Genomic DNA, 19,898 nt, shown 5'->3' with positions numbered 1-19,898 from the left:
GGCGCATGTTTAGAGGCATTCCCAGATTTTATGCACATTGATACAGAATCACGCCTACGTATTTAAGCCTACTTATAGTAGGCCTAATTCCAGCCATGTACAGTTAGGCGCAGCTTAGTGCTAAGCGCGATTCTATAAAGGATGCCTACTGTTTATGGAATTGAACTAAACATGTTTCAATTTCGGCGACAATCTTTAGGCACAAGTTATAGAATTTACCCCATAGTAAAAAGCTTATGAAAGGAACGCCAATTTTGATAGGACAGAACAATACACACATCAAACATCCAGAGATCATTCACTCCAAGGTAGCATATACACTAATCAGGAGGTTCTTTGCTCAAAGACTGCCACTCACTGCCCCGCCTCCTGCGCTCCATCCACAGGATCAATGAATATCAAAGGCCTCATGAAACAGGTAATTTTTCAGGGCCATTTGAAAGGATGTGTATAACGTCTCTAATCTAAGGTTATGTTGGCAAAGAGTTCCATAACGCAAGTGCCAACAAGTAGAAGGTGCTAGACCTGGTAGACTCCCATTTGCCTTTGGATGGACGAGGCAGTACAAGTCTGTTATCTGTAAGAGTTCTGAGAGTCCTAAGAGGGAAATACTGAATGATCAGTGACGATAGGTACCAGGTTTGTTACTACAGAGTGTTTTATGTGTAACAGTCAAGATTTTAAATGTAATTCTAGAGCCTATGGGGGGCAATGTAATTGTTTCAACAAAAGTTTCACAAGGTTGTACAGCATTGCCCGACACCGGACCCTAGCAGCGGTATTCTGAAGAGTCTGTAAACATTTCAGTTTTGCCTTAAAGATACCTGCATAAGCAACATTACAGAAGTTTATTTGCAGAACAGAACTTAAGTTCCCTGTTAGCTCTTAATGCCAGTAAGTGTACACATACACACAATTTCTAGTATTCTGGACATTTATCATGCAAGAGTCACATAAATGCAAAGATTGGGTGGCACAGCCAGTGGCGGGAGGTGGGGACAGTGCTGGGCAGACTTATATGGTCAGTGCCAGAGCCGGTGGTGGGAGGCGGGGATAGTGCTGGGCAGACTTACACAGTCTGTGCCCTGAAAAGGACAGGTACAAATCAAGGTAAGGTATACACAAAAAGTAGCACATATGAGTTTATCTTGTTGGGCAGACTGGATGGACCATGCAGGTCTTTTTCTGCCGTCATCTACTATGTTACTGTTACCTAGATTATAGAACTGCTCTTATATTTATAAAAGTAATCATTTGTTATTAAGAACATAAGAATAGCCATACTGGGTCAGACCAATGGTTCATCTAGCCCAGTATCCTGTTTTCCAAACAGTGGCCAAGCCAGGTCACAAGTACCTGGCAGAAACCCAAATTGTCCACAAAAATAATAACTGTCACTCCTCAATAAGAAATTTGAAAAAAACAAAAGGAGCAGCAAACCTGAACAGTGGTGAGAAACAAAAGCCCAACAAAACGTAATAAGGAAAAATCAAATAGGAGGCATCATAGAGCAAATCAAATCGGCTATGTGATCTCCTATAGCATAAAGCTATTCCAGATCTGCAGCACTTCATACATGTTAATCACTTGCCTCCTATGCTGCATAAAACCCTTTAATTCTACTTTTATTTAATTTCTAATTTTTAAGTGTTTCTATGAGAATTTTCAGTAAAATAAAAAAACAGCAACCCCAGTACTTAACTGACAACAGAAACAGCGCTGAGGAAAAGACAAAGCTCCCGACGCCCACTATGAGGAGAGCATGGTGTTTCAGTTCTACAGAACCTGCTTCCGGGATGATTTTGAACAGGTCACTGAACAAACTTCAAGCTGCAACACTTAAGTGGCAACTGGCAAAACGACACATGCATGCGACATGAGGGGAAGCAGGACAGGCAATGCGCAGAGAACAGCACTGATTTAAGGCTTCAGCTGATGGGGGTTGAGGTATTTGGAGTAGCGGCGGGGTGGGGGTTGTGGCAGGGAGGCAGTCCAAACTGTGCCCCCCTCTCCACTTTGGGCTCCAGACCCCCCAAACTTTGAGATCTGGATATACCCCCATTTGTTATTAAACAGGAGCGAAGCTGTAGATATTTAAAATACTGAAATGCTAGAAGGGAATATTTTTGACCCTGTTTTAAAATAACATCACTCATGGTAAAATAACCCAGTTTAATGGTAGCCCACATTGGCAAAATAACCCTTCTTAATGGAAGCCCACTTGATAACTCCCCCCCCTAAATTTCTAGAATAGCAATTAAGTGCAATTATATGCGTAACTGCAAATTAGTGCCAATTAATTCCAATTACCAGTAATTATTGGTTGTTAGCACCAGTTAGTGCCCAGTTGAATAACTGAATAATGAGCCAATTGGTGCCATTAGCTTAACAAGCTATTGGCACTAATTGAAATCAATTAACATTTGTATATGTAAATTTAAGCATGTGATACACGCCTTAATTTTACATGCGTCCCAGAAAAAGGGGCACAGAAATGGGAGGGTCATAGGTATTTCGGGGTTAAGCATAGGCATGGATTTGAGTTACATGCACAATTATAGAAAAGAGGGTTCTGCACATAAATTTAGGTGGGGGTATTTGCACTATGTTTTTGTTGGTGTAAATGGACTTGCCTACATTTATGCACGACCCCTGCGCTTAAGAGCTATTCTATAAACCGCACCTAACTTTAAGCACGGCTTACAGAATACTACTTAAGCTTTTTTTTTTGGTGATGCTTTTTTTAGGCGTGATTTATAGAATTCACTCCTAAGTGTGAAAATGTGCACACAAGTGTATTGAGTTTATCTTGTTGGGCAGACTGGATGGACGGTACAGGCATTTATTTATTTATTTTATAACATAATATTCCACATTTTCACACCTATTTGCAGGCTCAATGTGGCTTACATAGTTCCGTAACTATCTGCCGTCATCTACTATGTTACCTGTTTAGGGAGACCTCAGGCTACATCCTAGGGTAGAAAAAAATAAGCAAATTAAAGGAATATTCTGGTTGATATTCTGCCTACAGCGGTCAGTGTTTTTTTGAAATGCTTATTGCCGTGGGGGTTGATTTGACACTGGATATTCAGTGCCGGCACTGAAATATCCAGGGCATAGGCAGTCTCAGAGGTTATCTAGCGCTGGGGAACTTAAGACTGCTATATAAGTGTTCCTATTTGCCTGGATAGTTCACCAGTCACTGACACTGAATACTGGTGGTGCATGGATAGCTCCTGGCTCTGCCCCCGACTGCCCTAGCACCAGCAGGATGGTGCCACAGTGGTCACACGTGATACTCAGTTACACTATCTGGTTAGATGCTGCTGAATATCTTGTGTGGAGCCAATCCGTGCTATTTAACCAGGTACAAGGCACTCCTACCTGGTCAAATTGCACTGAATATTGACCCCATTGATTCCATTTCAATAATAACTCATTAATATTAGAAATCACACAATCATCTCTCAATCATCCATATTAATACATTAGTCCTTGCACTTAAAAAATATTAATGAAATAATGTGCAGCACAGGAAAGTAGTTTGGTGAAGGTCTTTCAGCTCCTTAAAAATAATTAGCATATGCTGATGGATTAATTAGAATAAATCAAAGATCATGAGTCATCATTTTGTCTTGCAAATATTTACAACTACTCTACTTAGTGTGAATTCCTCTGACATTTCCACTTTATTCATAAGTGGTTTCTGTTTTTTATTGTAATTACTAATAATTATGGGTAAAACATTGTTGTCTCTTTTACCACAGATTGCTATGTAAATTTTCTTTATTCATCTTTTATGTGCAACTAAATTCAACTCACTTTGCATTTTTTCCATGACAACTCTCCTCTTCTGGGACCAAATATGTTTTTTCTTTTTTTTTCAGGCATATGAAAAGCTTGAAAAATAAAGCAAGCCTTTATATGCAAGACACTTGACAATTTAAGGAAGCAAAATGTACCATACTACTATTCCATGTCAGAAGTGAAAGAAGAAATTATTCTACTTGCGCAAACAAGAGCTTTATGAAACACAGACCAGGCACAGTTAGGAGAGCTTTTTCTGTATTTTTAAACTTAATCAGACTCACTGTTAGGATCTTAGGCTGTCTGTAGGCAATGTGAACACCGGTCTATTTTTTAGTGATCTACAATGCTTTGAAGAGCTATGGAAAATCATGAAATCTAGCCTGATTTTGTTAGAGCAGGAGAGGGCCTGCCGAGCTCACCATTTCCTAAAACATTTTTTCAAGATGGTGAACTCTCAAATTTGCTCTCTTGTCATTAAGGAGACCCTTTTACTAAGGCACGTAAGCACCTATGCACATACAATGTGCGTCAAATTAGAACTACCGCCTGGCTACCATGTGCCCCGGGCGGTAATTCTAATTTTTACGTGTGTCCAATATACATGGCAGAAAATATTTTTTATTTTCTGCCACATGGCGCTAACCGGGCAATAATCAGCAGTGTTCGCGTGCTGATGATTACCGCCCAGTTAATACTTAAAACCTTACCACTAAGACAATGGGTGGTGGTAAGGTCTCAGGCCCAAAATGGACGGGTGCCAATTTTTATTTTGCCACACGTCCATTTTCGGCCAAAAAATGGGCCTTTTTTGCAGGCGTGCTGAAAAATGGACCTGCGAGCGTCCAAATCGCACGCATACACCAGCGCAGACCATAACTGCTCTTAGCTGATCAAAATAATTTTGACCTGACCTGAACTAGAAAACACTGGATCAGATATTTGTAGCATAGGACACATACTGGTGGCAGGTTTACATTGGTATGCTTCATGCAATTGGTTGGTTTAGGTTCATCGTATAGGATATGTGCCAATGATTGTAATTTTTTTAAATTCTGATACGTTATGGTTTATGATTTAATCTATTTGATATACTATCAAAAACCTATCGGTGTGCCTTGACAAGTTTTGTGCCTTGTCATCGTGCCACAAGATAAAAAAGGTTGAAAATTACTGACCTAGCATTAGCCCCTTCTCTAGTTAGCAGTGTTTTCTCATTTATCCATACTGGAAGTAGGACATTCAAACAGGTTTCTCTTCACCTTTTGATATGTGACCACAGTATACTACCTGATATATTATCAGATATTGTGAGAAAGGAACATTAAAGAAATAAGAAGAAAATGTTGTACAACGAGGAGAATTATTAAAGAGGAACTATGCAACCATGAGACTCCGTCACTGCCAAGAGGTTTCAGATAAGGTGGATGTTAGTCCAAGTTTTGGCCAGGATGGGCCAACTTAAAAAAGTAAGTCTTTAAAGCTACTTTAAATTTGGAGAAAAACATCTCTGTTCTACGGGATGGGGTATAGTTTTCCACAGCAATGATGCAGCACAGAAAAAGGCACTATGAGAATAGTATCTAAGTGCGCACGATGCACTGAGGAAACACAGAGGCAGTCATCATGTAAAGCCCTCAAGACCCTCTCAGGCTCATTTTCAAAAGAGAAAAATGCCCAAAAAGTGACATGAGTCTGCATTTGGACGTTTATCTCACAAAAACATCCAAATCAATATTTTCAAAACCTCTTTTTAGACGTTTTTCTCTGAAGTCCATCAGAAGGACGTCTAAATCTCAGGGGGCATGTTCAAGGCAGGTCTTAGGAACGCCCAAGGCAGGACTTGGGCGTTCCTAAGACTTGCACGTCTTTCAGCCATAATGGAACAAAACAAAAACATCCAAGACTAAAACTTAGACGTTTTGAGCTAGACCTGTTTTATAAAAAAACTAGTAAAAAAGGCCCATTTCCGAAACAGATGAAATGGGCGCTAGCAAAGTAATCCCCCCCTCCCTCCCTCTTGAGTTGCAGAGCCCCCCCCTCGGCATATCACCAAAGTCCCTCCCCCCGGTGCATCACCCAAGCCCCTACCCCTCCCCCCCTCGGGCACATAAACCCCCTCGCCACTTGCAGCCGCCAATACAAATACTGTCCAGCTGCTGCTGCTTCTCCTGTTAAGCACTGATTTTTTTGGCGGTTTTCTAACTAGCCAGCGTTCAGCGTGATTGAATGTACGTCCAGCGGCAGCTGGCAATTCATTTACTACTCTTGTTTATTTTCTGTGAAGACAAACCTTGACCCCTGAGGCAGGCGCTTGTGCGCCGAAACACGGCCCATGTCGGGTCTTTTTCAGAATAAAGGATGGTTATTATCGCTATCTTGAAGGCCCAGTGTTGCTTTTTTTGGTCTGTGTTGTATACTTGTATGCTGTATTACCCTCTCTTTTGTGACTGAGATTTCAACAGCCATGAACCCAGATGCAGAAGATGTAACCAGGTATATGGTGCAATATATCCAGGTGCATGCAGTCATGATGCACCATAACAAGTTACATGCTGTACTCTGTACACATCTTCTGCCTCTTCTCCAGCACCCTCTATTGCTGGGAATCACACAGCTGGCACCTATAGAAAGGCTCCTAAACTTTAGCAAGCAGGAAAGTATGGAGCTCTACAGGCTGGACCTCCAGCATGAGGAAGAGCTCTACCCCTGAAGGAAGAGGGCTAGCCTGTGGATGTCATTGAAACTCTGGAGATGGTTCCAGAGTTCCCTCCAAAATAAGACTGAATCCCTCAGCCTATCACCCTGGTGTGTATGTGACCCACACAATGGTACTGTTGCAATGTGCTCTCTAAGTAGTGTAATGCACGTTGAGTATAATGATTGGAAACCACAACCCATCTGCTATTACCCATTCTCCCACCACGGTGCCCACTACAATATCTACTACAATATTATAGATAGAAGGAAGTAGGGTTAAATGGTCAGTATTCTCACTTGAGAAGGGTAGATAGTGGGGTTCCGCAGGTGTCTATGCTAGGACCGCTGCTTTTAAACGTATTTATAAATGACCTAGAGATGGGAGTAACTAGTGAGGTAATTAAATTTGCTGATGACACAAACAGGCATATTTTCAAAGCACTTAGCCTTCCAAAGTTCCATAGAAACCTATGGAACTTTGGAAGGCTAAGTGCTTTGAAAATATGCAAAGTTATTCAAAGTTGTTATATCGCAAGAGGATTGTGAAAAATTACAAGAAGACCTTACAAGACTGGGAGACTGGGCATCCAAATGGCAGATGACGTTTAATGTAAGTGCAAAGTAATGTATGTGGGAAAGAGGAACCTGAACTATAGCTACGTGATGCAAGATTCCACATTACGAGTCACTGACCAGGAAAGGGATCTAGGTGTCATTGCTGATGATACGTTGAAACCCTCTGCTCAGTGCGCAGTGGTGGCTAAGAAAGCAAATAGAATGTTAGATATTAGGAAAGGAATAGAAAAAAAAGATATAATGCCTTTGTATAGCTCCATGGTGCAACCACACCTCGAATACTGTGTACAATTCTGGTCACTGCATCTCAAAGAATATATAGTGGAATTAGAAAAGGTACAGAGAAGGGTGACGAAAATGATAATGGGGAAGGGACGACTTCCCTATGAGGAAAGGCTAAAATGGCTAGGGATCTTCAGCTTGAGGAGATATGATAGAGGTCTATAGATATGATAGGGGTCTATAAAATAATGAGTGGAGCCTATGTTCTTATAGCTGGCCTATGACCCCATCTGTTGTACATGGCCTAAATAACCATGTGGAGTCTGTGGTACGTAGCCTGGGGGCTGCCATGTATGCGGTCAGAAAAATAGAAAAAAAAAAACAGGGAAAATTCTCTGCTCAAGTTAAGGTACTTTTAGGCTTGGTCCCTTTAAAAGAGGTTTTGACTACAATTCCCAGAAGACTATTGGGCTCATTTTCAAAACAGAAAAACATCTAAAAAGTGGCATAAAGCATTTGGATGTTTTTCTCACAAACATGTCCAAATCAGTATTTACGAAACCCATTTCTAGACGTTTTTCTATTAAGTCAGTCAGAAGTACATCCAAATCTCAAGGGGGCATATCAGGAGGGGACAAAGGCGTTCCTAAGACTTAAATGTTTTTCAGCCATAATGGAACAAAACAAAAATGTCCAGGACTAAAACTAAGACGTTTTGAGCTAGACATGTTTTTAGAATGAATAATGCACAAAAAGGTGCCCTAAATAACCAGATGACCACTGGAGGGAATCAGGGATGACCTGTCCTTATTCCCCCAGTGGCCACTAACCCCCTCCCACTCCCCAAAAATGTGATGAAAAACATTATTGCCAGCCTCACATGTTATACTCAGATCCATTAGAACAGTATGCAGGTCCCTGGAGTAGTCTAGTGTTGGGTGCAGTGCACTGCTGACAGGTGGACCCAGGCTCCTATCCCCCCCCCCCCCCACCTGATACAATTGTGGAGGAAACTGTGAGCCCTCCAAAACTCACCAGAAACCCACTATACCCACATATAGGTGCCCCCTTCACCCATAAGGGCTATGGTAATGGTGTACAGTTGGGGGGGGGGGGTGTTGGGGGCTCAGTACACAAGGTAAGGGAGCAATGGTGAGATGTATACCTGGGAGCATGTTATGAAGTCCACTGCAGTGCCCGCTAGGGTGTCCTACTGCTGTCCTGGGATGTCAGGGGGACCAGTCTACTAAAAATGCTGGCTCCTCCTACATCCCAATGGCTTGATTTTGTGCGTTTTGCACTTGGGTGTTTTTGTTTCAAAAATGAACCAAAAAACAAAACGTCCAAATCACAAAACATTGTTCAGAACTGTATTTTCAAAAATAAAAGATAGATGTTTTTCTCTTTGGAAAATGACCTTCTTTCCTATTCGGACTTAGACGACATATCGAAAATGCCCCGCTATGTATTCTGAAGCTAGGAGGGCTTGGGAGGTGGAGTGCAGGTGTGCCCTGCGCTAATCGGAAAATCATTGCACGCTGCCAATTAGCATGGGTTTAGCTTGGGAGCCCTTACTGCCTAGTAAAGGCTCATGCGCTAACTGGTAAATTTAGTACAGCAGTAAAAATTGCCACAATTTCAATTTTCCCCTTAATGGCCATGCGCTAAAGTGGCCTCCACATGCTAAAAACAGAGCAGGCCATTGTTTAATGTGGCTTAGTAAAAGCAACCGCCCCCCCCCCCCCCAATGTTTAAATATGGAACAAACAGATGTTATGTTTTTACACAGAACTACCAAGTTGTTAATTGTGGTGTTGTTTCTAAGTCAGTCGGGACTTTAGGGTAACAGATCCTGACTTAACGATGAGGAATCATATTCTCATATAGGGAAGACAATATTTTCAAACTTACGGTCCTGTTTACTAAGCCACACTAGAAGCACATTAGTGTTTTTAGCTCACGCTAAGCATTAGCGCACGCTGACAGTGTAGATGCCCATACTACTCCTATGGATGTCTACACGGTTAGCGCACAGCAAAAACACTAGCGCACCTTAGTAAACAGAGCTCCTAGGATGTTGCGCTGATTGGAAATATATATAGGTTTTAATAACGTATATACTGTTTACTGAGCCTTGGTGGTGTCACATTTTGATTTTTGTAATGGGCTGTTGGCTAGCCTTTCAAAGTCTGCATCATGTCCTCTCCAAATTGCTCAAACTTCTGCAGCAAGAATTCTATTGGGGAAGAATCATTTGAAATCTCTGGTTTGCTTTATATTGGTTACTTATTGCCTTGTGTATCAAATTTAAAAATGTATTCTTAGTACACAAGACTTAATCATGAGATTCCTGAAGTTGTAGCTGCACTATTAAAGATCTATAGACCACAGATCTGAAAATCAGTGTTTATTAGATGTTTCTATCATCACACATGGTTGTGTGAGACCTGGGAGCAGGTCTATTCAGCAGTGCAACATAAATTATGGAGTATATTAAAAACAACTTCATGAAAAATTATAAACTAATCAAAGTTCAGAAAATATTTTGGCACATTTATTCCAACTTGTCTATGAAAATTATAGCCAGTAATATAGTAATGAAACAAATAATAGTTTCTGAAGCAGTGATGTGCTATGAAAGGGGAAATGTTTTAGAGTCATGTTTTCATATTGGTTTATAATTTGGTTTAGTTTCTGTATTGTATTTTTTGTAATGTTTTGTTTTAATTTTATTATGCATGTTAAATTGTAATCAGCTGTGATCAATGGATACACCAGGCTATACTTTTTTAAATAATAATAATGCACCAAAGGCAGTAGATAATTTGAGATGCACTACTTCCATTGTATGCAAATCTATTTCATGAATATTCACTGTAGGTATTCTGAAAACCTGACTGGGTAGGTGCGTCCCAAGGGTTGAGAAACACTGGTTTAAACAGTGCACCATGCCATGAAGCTCTCATTATCTGTACACAGCTTAGACTCCTTGAGGATTCATATCCTTACCAAATACATTTGGACGCATTGGGGTCAGTTATACATTTGCCTTCCACTGGTGAATGCGTGACTTGCTTTAAATATTAGACCGAGAATAGCTCTCCATATAACTTTTATCCTTGACTGAAAACACATAACTTTGGCGATGTGAAGAGTAAAATTAAAACAGGCTGCCTAGGTTAATAGGGCATGAAGATGCCTATGGTGCACAAGGAAAGCCACAGTGCACCCACAGCTGCCCTCCCTGCTCCAACAAGCATAGTTTCCCCAGATAGGGGCAGGAAACGAGTTAGGAGTGACTCAGGGGAATCTTACACATCGCCCCTCACCAGTCCTGTTTCTTCTCCTCACTCCCAGGACCATCTAGATCTTTTTTTTAGAGAATATCTGAGACAGAGACACACGATCACGCCGCCCCTTCCAATCACGAGTTTTCCATTAATATCCATCCAGAGGCAGAGGGAGAGGCTACTCCAGAGGCCCTCGAGACAGAGATCCACAGTATTCCAATTATCAATATCATAGGATAGACAGTTGGAGATAGATATTCCTATTTTTAATTTATCAGATGCCAGCCTGGCAGACACACTAGTTCATGTTTACGCATGGGTCTTTCCTTGTACCCACCACCAGATACAATGCTTTTCAGACCAGAGTTGCTGTATTTCGATTTCAACACAAGCTGTAGATTATTCAGGCATTCTCAAACCATGTTACATCTCAAACAGACAATTCTGTTGTAAAGAAGCCTTCATAGTGGATTCCATCTGGTCCTTAGGATCCCTTAACGCCTTCAGCACATGCATCCAACGTGACGTGTCCATCATAAAGAAGAATAAATAGTGCTTCTACAATCTTTCCAAGGAAGAAGATGCAGCTATTCGATCCTTAGCTACTAATCACTCAATAGTCATCAAGCCAGCAGATAAGGGTGGGGGGATAGTGGTTCAAAATAGAAGCAGTTATACCACAGAAACTGAGAGACAGCTGAGTGACTGACAATATTTTACAGTTTTGAACTCGAACCCCACCGCCTCTCTAGAGAAAGACATAAAAGAAGTTGTCACTCTGGCATTTTGAAGGGGAATGTTGACAGCCAAAAAGAAAGCTTTTCCGATCATTGAACAACCTGTCATACCTACTTTATATACTTTACCCAAGATCCACAAATCCAGCACCAATTTGCCAGGAAGACCTATTGTCTCGGGGAAAGGTTCCATACTAGAACCCTTGTCTTTGTTTGTGGACATCTTTTTGAGATCCCGGCGAGTTCCCAATATCAATTCTTACCTCAGAGACTAAAAGAGATATCAAAACATGCATAATAGAACACAAGAGTTTTATTATCTGTAACATCGCACCACTAGTAGACCATTGGTACACACAGAATCACACAATCCAAGACCTGAAGCTTTTTGTGTTCAAGGTTCTTCATACATCTTGGAGAGGCGGCAACAATGATAAGCGCCTCCTGCAAGAACAAAGAACCATTTTTTTCATGAGAACATTAGCACCGCACGTTCTTAACTCAGAACTAGATTACAGACCCTTTCTTTAATCTGCTTACTTCTACGCATAAAGCGAATGCTACATACCTGTAGAAGGTATTCTCCGAGGACAGCAGGCTGATTGTTCTCACTGATGGGTGACATCCACGGCAGCCCCCTCCAATCGGAAACTTTACTAGCAAAGGCCTTTGCTAGTCCTCGCGCGCCGATGCGCACCGCGCATGCGCAGCCATCTTCCCGCCCGAACCGGCTTGTGTTCGTCAGTCCCATATGTAGCAAGACAAAGACAAGGGAAGACAACTCCAAAGGGGAGGCGGGCGGGTTTGTGAGAACAATCAGCCTGCTGTCCTCGGAGAATACCTTCTACAGGTATGTAGCATTCGCTTTCTCCGAGGACAAGCAGGCTGCTTGTTATCACTGATGGGGTATCCCTAGCCCTCAGGCTCACTCAAAACAACAAACCTGGTCAACTGGGCCTCGCAATGGCGAGGACATAACTGAGATTGACCTAACAACTTATCCAACTAACTGAGAGTGTAGCCTGGAACAGAATAAAAAATGGGCCTAGGGGGGTGGAGTTGGATTCTAAACCCCGAACAGATTCTGAAGCACTGACTGCCCAAACCGACTGTCGTGTCGGGTATCCTGCTGCAGGCAGTAATGAGATGTGAATGTGTGGACAGATGACCACGTAGCAGCTTTGCAGATCTCTTCAATAGTGGCTGGCTTCAAGTGGGCCACTGACGCTGCAATGGCTCTAACATTGTGAGCCGTGACATGACCCTCAAGAGCCAGCCCAGCCTGGGCGTAAGTGAAGGAAATGCAATCTGCTAGCCAATTGGAAATGGTGCGTTATCCCAAAGCCACTCCCCTCCTGTTGGGATCAAAAGAAACAAACAATTGGGCGGACTGTCTGTTGGGCTGTGTCCGCTCCAGATAGAAGGCCAATGCTCTTTTGCAGTCCAATGTGTGCAGCTGACGTTCAGCAGGGCAGGAATGAGGACGGGGAAAGAATGTTGGCAAGACAATTGACTGGTTCAGATGGAACTCCAACACTACCTTTGGCAAGAACTTAGGGTGAGTGCGGAGGACTACTCTATTATGATGAAATTTGGTATAAGGAGCATGAGCTACTAGGGCTTGCAGCTCACTGACTCTACGAGCTGAAGTAACTGCCATCAAGAAAATGACCTTCCAGGTCAAGTACTTCAGATGGCAGGAGTTCAGTGGCTCAAAAGGAGGTTTCATCAGCTGGGTGAGAACGACATTGAGATCCCATGACACTATAGGAGGCTTGACGGGGGGCTTTGACAAAAGCAAACCTCTCATGAAGCGAACAACTAAAGGCTGTCCTGAGATCGGCTTACCTTCCACACGGTAATGATATGCACTGATTGCGCTAAGGTGAACCCTTACAGAGTTGGTCTTGAGACCAGACTCCGACAAGTGCAGAAGGTATTCAAGCAGGGTCTGTGTAGGACAGGAGCGAGGATCTAAGGCCTTGCTGTCACACCAGACGGCAAACCTCCTCCATAAGAAGAAGTAACTCCTCTTAGTGGAATCTTTTCTGGAAGCAAGCAAGACGCGGGAGACACCCTCCAACAGACCCAAAGAGGCAAAGTCTACGCTCTCAACATCCAGGCCGTGATAGCCAGAGACTGGAGGCTGGGATGCAGAAGCGCCCCTTTGTTCTGCGTGATGAGGGTCGGAAAACACTCCAATCTCCACGGTTCTTCGGAAGACAACTCCAGAAGGAGAGGGAACCAGATCTGACGCGGCTAAAAGGGAGCAATCAGGATCATGGTGCCTCGGTCTTGCTTGAGTTTCAACAAAGTCTTCCCTACCAGAGGTATGGGAGGATAAGCATACAGCAGGCCTTCCCCCCAATCCAGGAGGAAGGCATCCGATGCCAGTCTGCCATGGGCCTGCAGTCTGGAACAGAACTGAGGGACCTTGTGGTTGGCTTGAGATGCGAAGAGATCTACCAAGGGGGTGCCCCACACTTGGAAGATCTGGCGCACTACTCTGGAGTTGAGCAACCACTCGTGAGGTTGCATAATCCTGCTCAACCTGTTGGCCAGACTGTTGTTTACGCTTGCCAGGTATGTGGCTTGGAGCAACATGCCGTAACAGCGAGCCCACAGCCACATGCTGACGGCTTCCTGACACAGGAGGCGAGATCCGGTGCCCCCCCTGCTTGTTGATGTAATACATGGCAACCTGGTTGTCTGTCTGAATTTGGATAATTTGGTGGGACAGCCGATCTCTGAAAGCCTTCAGAGCGTTCCAGACCGCTCGTAACTCCAGGAGATTGATCTGCAGATCGCGTTCCTGGAGGGACCAGCTTCCCTGGGTGTGAAGCCCATCGACATGAGCTCCCCACCCCAGGAGAGAAGCATCCGTAGTCATCACTTTTTGTGGCTGAGGAATTTGGAAAGTGTCCCAGAGTCAAATTGGACCAAATCGTCCACCAATACAGGGATTTGAGAAAACTCGTGGACAGGTGGATCACGTCTTCTAGATCCCCAGCAGCTTGAAACCACTGGGAAGCTAGGGTCCATTGAGCAGATTGCATGTGAAGCCGAGCCATGGGAGTCACATGAACTGTGGAGGCCATGTGGCCCAACAATCTCAACATCTGCCGAGCTGTGATCTGCTGGGACGCTTGTACCTGGGAGACGAGGGACAGCAGGTTGTTGGCCCGTCTACAGAAGATAGGCACGAGCCATCCGAAAATCCAGCAGTGCTCCTATGAATTTGAGTCTCTGTACTGGGAAAAGATGGGACTTTGGATAATTTATCACAAACCCCAGTAGCTCCAGGAGTCGAATAGTCATCTGCATGGACTGTAGAGCTCCTGCCTCGGATGTGTTCTTCACCAGCCAATCGTCGAGATAAGGGAACACATGCACTCCCAGCCTGCGAAGCGCTGCTACTACTACAGCCAGGCACTTCGTGAACACTCTGGGCGCAGAGGTGAGCCCAAAGGGTAGCACACAGTACTGGAAGTGACGTGTGCCCAGCTGAAATCGCAGATACTGCCTGTGAGCTGGCAATAACGGGATGTGCGTGTAGGCATCCTTCAAGTCCAGAGAGCATAGCCAACCATTTTCCTGAATCATGGGAAGAAGGGTGCCCAGAGAAAGCATCCTGAACTTTTCCTTGACCAGATATTTGTTCAGGGCCCTTAGGTCTAGGATGGGACGCATCCCCCCTGTTTTCTTTTCCACAAGGAAGTACCTGGAATAGAATTCCAGCCCTTCTTGCCCGGATGGCACGGGCTCGACCGCATTGGCACTGAGAAGGGCGGAGAGTTCCTCTACAAGTACCTGCTTGTGCTGGAAGCTGTAGGACTGAGCTCCCGGTGGGCAATTTGGAGGCTTCGAGGCCAAATTGAGGGTGTACCCTTGCCGGACTATTTGAAGAACCCAACGGTCAGAGGTTACAAGAGGCCACCTTTGGTGAAAAACTTTCAACCTCCCCCCGACCGGCAGATCGCCCGGCACGGACACATTGATGTCGGCTATGCTCTGCTGGAGCCAGTCAAAAGCTCGCCCCCTGCTTTTGCTGGGGAGCCGAGGGGCCTTGCTGAGGCGCACGCTGCTGACGAGAGCGAGCGCGCTGGGGCTTAGCCTAGGCCGCAGGCTGTTGAGAGGGAGGATTGTACCTACGCTTACCAGAAGAGTAGGGAACAGTCCTCCTCCCCCCATAAAAACGTCTACCTGATGAGGTAGATGCTGAAGGCTGCCGGCGGGAGAATTTGTCGAAAGCGTTATCCCGCTGGTGGAGCTGTTCTACCACCTGTTCGACTCTTTCTCCAAAAATGTTGTCCGCTCGGCAAGGGGAGTCCGCAATCCGCTGCTGGATTCTATTCTCCAGGTCGGAAGCACGCAGCCATGAGAGTCTGCGCATCACCACACCTTGAGCAGCGGCCCTGGACGCAACATCAAAGGTATCATATACCCCTCTGGCCAGGAATTTTCTGCACGCCTTCAGCTGCCTGACCACCTCCTGAAACGGCTTGGCTTGCTCAGGAGGGAGCTTGTCCACCAAGACCGCCAACTGCCGCACATTGTTCCACATATGGATGCTCGTGTAGAGCTGGTAGGACTGAATCTTGGCCACGAGCATAGAGGAATGATAGGCCTTCCTCCCAAAGGAGTCTAAGGTTCTGGAGTCTTTGCCCGGGGGCGCCGAAGCATGCTCCCTAGAACTCTTAGCCTTCTTTAGGGCCAGATCCACCACACCAGAGTCGTGAGGCAACTGAGTGCTATTCAGCTCTGGGTCCCCATGGATCCGATACTGGGATTCGATCTTCTTGGGAATGTGGGGATTAGTTAGTGGCTTGGTCCAGTTCGCCAGCAATGTCTTTTTTAGGACATGATGCATGGGTACTGTGGACGCTTCCTTAGGTGGAGAAGGATAGTCCAAGAGCTCAAACATTTCAGCCCTGGGCTCATCCTCTACAACCACCGGGAAGGGGATGGCCGTAGACATCTCCCGGACAAAGGCCTCGAAAGACAGACACTCGGGAGGAGAAAGCTGCCTTTCAGGGGAGGGAGTGGGATCAGAAGGAAGGCCATCAGACTCCTCGTCAGAGAAATATCTGATGTCCTCCTCCTCGTCCCACGAGGCCTCACCATCGGTATCAGACAAGTTCACGAACCTGTGTCTGAAGCCGTGCCCGACTCGACTCCGTGGAAACACGGCCACGGTACGAGCGTCGAGAGGTGGACTCCCTCGCCAGCACCGGCGAAGCTCCCTCCGCCGACGTCGTCGGGGAGTCTGCCTGGGAGGCGGCCGCAGCCGGTACCACCGGAGACCTCACCTCGGGCAAGGGGCCAGCTGGCGCCTCACTCGACGGTACCGGTGGCACAAGCACCCCCGGTACCGGAGGGGAAGTGCGCAACAGCTCTCCCAGAATCTCTGGACGAACGGCCCGGAGACTCTTGTGCAGAGCGGCTGTGGAGAAAGACTGGGAAGCCGATGCAGGCGTCGATGTCAGAGTCTGTTCCGGGCGTGGAGGCTGTTCCAGGCTGTCCAAGGGGGAGCGCATCGAAACCTCCTGAACAGAGGGCGAGCGGTCCTCCCGGTGCCGATGCCTACTGGGTGCCGACTGCCTCGGCGACCCAGAGCTCTCGGTACTGAGACGGGAAGGAGACCGGTGACGATGATTCTTAGACTTCTTCAAGCGAAGCATGTCACCGGAGCTTCCCGGTACCGACGAGAAGGACGTAGAATCCAGCCGTCGCTTCCTCGGGGCCGAGGCCGAAGAAGGTCGATCTCGGGGGGGGGGGGGGGGGGCTGTACCGCAGGAGCCCTCAGGGCAGGGGGAGACCCACCCGAAGGCTCACCGCCACCAGCAGGGGAATGGACAGCCCTCACCTGCACTCCAGACGAAGCACCACCGTCCGACAACATCAGCAACAGCGGAGGTCCCGGTACCACCGACGTCGACGCAGCCTTTCGATACCTCGGTACAGACGATGCTGAAGGTAGGGGCCTCGATGCAGTCGATGCCGATGCCGAAGACTTCGATGCTGTCGACATCGATGCACTCGATGCCCGTGCTGTTGTCGTCGAAGAGCCCGAGAACATCGCGTTCCACTGGGCCAACCTCGCTACCTGAGTCCTCTTTTTTAAAAGAGCACAAAGACTGCAGGCCTGCGGGCGGTGCCCAGCCCCCAGACACTGAAGACACGAAGCGTGCCTATCAGTGAGCGAGATTACCCGGGCGCACTGGGTGCACTTCTTGAAGCCGTTGGAAGACTTTGATGACATGGGCGGAAAAATCACGCCGGCGAAATCAAAATTCGTGATGATGACGAAGGACACCAAAAAGAAGGGAGAAAAAACCCGAATCGAGGCCAAATAGGCCGGTCCCGAAAGCGAAAGGAAACCTACGCAGGAAAAAGCTGGAAACACGGGAAAATCGCAAAGACGCGCGAGGGTCAACTTGAGGGGCACGAAACGGCGGTAAAACACGACCGTCCCGAGCACGGACAAAAGAAGACTGACGAACACGAGCCGGTTCGGGCGGGAAGACGGCTGCGCATCGGCGCGCGAGGACTAGCAAAGGCCTTTGCTAGTAAAGTTTCCGATTGGAGGGGGCTGCCATGGATGTCACCCATCAGTGAGAACAAGCAGCCTGCTTGTCCTCGGAAAAACATGAGTATTACTGTTTTATTCATTTTTTATTTTCCTTTTTATAGGCACGTCTTTTTATACATGTTCCTTTATATACATTTTTATATCCCCTTTTTTAAACGGTTTTCATCTTAACAAGCTTTTTTTCTTAGCCGTCTATTCTTAAACCAGGTATGTTTTTAAACCGGTTATCCAAGCAGCAAGGAAAGAATTGCCGTCCTGATTGCTGAGATCTCATTTTTATTCATGATCTCATTGTTATTCATGACCTCATACATTATTCATTTTAGACTTATTGATGTGTGATGTCATCTGCTTTTTTTTTTGTTTGCCCTTCATTGTGGCTGTGCATTGAGAGCTGTTTCATGAGAGACTGTACATCGGTAAGCACATTTTGCTAACTGTGGTTTTACACTTGCAACTTTCCCAGTACTTGTATTTCTCTTTACTTTTTTAGTTTTTCAGGTGTTTTCACCTTTTTGGGCACCTTTAACTGCCTGCTTAAACACATATCCCCGTTTACAAAGCCGTGCTAGCGGCTGCCACGCAGAATTGCCGACAACCTATTCAAAGCACGGCTTTGTAAACAGGGGCCATAATTTTTCTCTTTTAGACCAGCTTTTCATGTTACCGGTTTATTTTAACCAGTTTTTAATAACTGGTTATCTTAACCTGTTATTTTATCCGGTTTACAGCCACAGTTTTAGACGGTTTTCACTTAATTATTTGTTTATCTATTTGTGTATTTATTCCTATCGTTTTTAGCAGGGTATTATTGTTTTACACTCTGTTTTAGCCTTTTTTAACTATATCCCTACTTCTGTTCCACAGTATATCCAGTGCAGTCTGTGACCTTGATGATTTTATTCATCCAATGCACCAGGTTCAAACATCACCATATGTACATAGAAGTAGGAGTACCTTTTTTTTAGGATATCCTTTTACAACTGTATACACATGTGTCTTGATCACATCCCCCTTATATGTGAAGGTTTTCAGTCACATCTCCTTTTCATTCCAATCTTGAGACACACAGATTTTATAGAGGATACGGTTGTGATAAATATCATCTTTATTCCTTTGGTCCAGTTTTGGGATTCCAGTCATCTCTTTAGTGTTTTGTTTATACTGGCGACTCCATTTGTTTTACAATTTTATCGTGTCCTATTTTTTGCCTATTGCAGTCCACTATTTTGCTGTTCTATATATTGACATTTTTCAAGTATTGTGTTTTAATGCATTATGCTTTTAATAATACAAAAATAGCAAAATATATATACAATATATATTTTGTGTTGTTTTTTTTACATAGTCATTTACTCTTTGTACACAGTGTTTCTTGTGACCCCTGAGGCAGGCGGCTGCGTCAGACGGAACACAGACCTGTTTCAGGTTATTACACCATTGCTTTTCAAATAAAGAACTTCTGAACATCTCCTCCCAGGTTGGAAGTCAGTTTGTCACCTTCTGCTCCTGTGTTATTCCTCTTTGACATTTCATGGAGGGTGTGTCCAGCTTCTGCAATTTAGTCATACCTGTTAATTTCCTTTCCTTTAGTCAAGCTGTACCATCTTCAACAAATGGATATTTATCCCCTCCTTGGTATAGAAGAAAGTGGGATGTTTGACCATGGCAAAACAAAACCTGGAGAGATAGATCTTAAAAATACTTGTTTATTGATAAAAAAAGGACTCGACACAACCTTTGTGTTTCGGCCGTTAGGCCTGCATCAGGAGTCTATAAAACACATATACATATATATATATATACACACACACACAAATAAACATTGAATAAAAGCAAACCTTATATAATAAAAACTCAAATACCAGAGTACTAAAAAACAAATGGTAATGGAAAATATTACAAAATAAAAATTAATAAGATATTACGATAATCAAAAACATGTATAAATGGACAGTTAAAGCACAAACA

At 44.7% G+C, this 19,898-nt stretch overlaps 1 protein-coding gene across 1 annotated transcript in view; it reads right to left on the bottom strand.

Annotated features, from left to right (window-relative positions):
- Positions 1-19,898, bottom strand: part of DNAJC5B (DnaJ heat shock protein family (Hsp40) member C5 beta) — a 56,485-nt gene that overhangs the window by 15,849 nt on the left and 20,738 nt on the right. The gene's annotated exons all lie outside the window — the stretch shown is intronic.

This window comes from Microcaecilia unicolor, chromosome 1 (assembly GCF_901765095.1).
Source record: "Microcaecilia unicolor chromosome 1, aMicUni1.1, whole genome shotgun sequence".
Classification (NCBI taxonomy): Eukaryota; Metazoa; Chordata; class Amphibia; order Gymnophiona; family Siphonopidae; genus Microcaecilia; species Microcaecilia unicolor.
The sequence above is the reverse complement of the archived record's forward strand: the minus strand, read 5'-3'. Positions and strand labels throughout refer to the sequence as shown.